Source organism: Ranitomeya imitator, chromosome 5 (genome assembly GCF_032444005.1).
Source record: "Ranitomeya imitator isolate aRanImi1 chromosome 5, aRanImi1.pri, whole genome shotgun sequence".
Taxonomy (NCBI): Eukaryota; Metazoa; Chordata; class Amphibia; order Anura; family Dendrobatidae; genus Ranitomeya; species Ranitomeya imitator.
The window spans coordinates 196059754-196060718 of record NC_091286.1 but is presented as its reverse complement, the minus strand read 5'-3'; positions in this window follow the sequence as shown (position 1 = coordinate 196060718).

Here is a 965-nt window from a genome sequence, read left to right as displayed (position 1 = left end):
GGAAGGCACAACTAACGCTTCCCAGGTATCAGACACATGCCCTACACCTACCAGCCGCACCTCATACCTTGCTGGCGGCCAATGGAAGGCTACGTCAACAGGCGGCCAACAGAAAGCGGTGTATCGCTTCTAAGGAAGCCCCCAACACTTATGGGGACCTACTGTGCTTCCATAGGACGAATTGGGGCCCAATCCATCAACATTGCAATCCTCCATGAGAATAACCCAGTCCTCCGGCGCACAAGATGGAAGCTCACAGCGTCCTAGCGCAGAGCGGCCTCCTGCACGCGGCTCGGAGGGGAAATGACACTCGGCTGGAGGGGCTTTTTTCCTCTTATTACTAGAGATACATTTTGTGGGAGAATTTCCTCGTCTGCACCGAACGTACAGGAATATTTGCCGTGTGTGAGCGCCAGCTGCAGCTCGCTGTGCTTTTGACCTCTTCTTTCCTGCTAACGCAAGCGCCTTTGGCGAAGTGATTCAGCAGCATTATACAAGAGCGCGGGAGGGGGATAATAACACGAGGACATTTTCCAACCAGTACAAGCAGCGTGAAATAGGGGCAAGTAACGTCCTGTGGGAGAGGGCGGCCGGCTGTGGCAGGAGAGATATTTCTGGAAGGACTTGGCCTTCCGCCATGCTTTGCACTAATTATTAACCGCCTCTAGTTTCCATTCACAGTGACCCACCCTAACCTTCACATGCTTGTGGCAGTGCCCACACAGATGGGGGACTGGAGTGACACGTATGTAACATGGCGGCTGCACCCCCAGACAGGGTAAGGTCACCTAGCCGTCCCTAATTACACGAAAGAGAAAATGTGCTTGCATCACACGGCCCCCTCCCCCCGCCAGAGGCCATAGTAACTGAGTCAGTCAGCAGCGGCTCTTGTTTGTTGTCTTGGCAGCAGTTCAAAGAATGAGGGGGAGAAAGCGTGGGCGTGCTCGCCGAGCGGCAGTTACTGC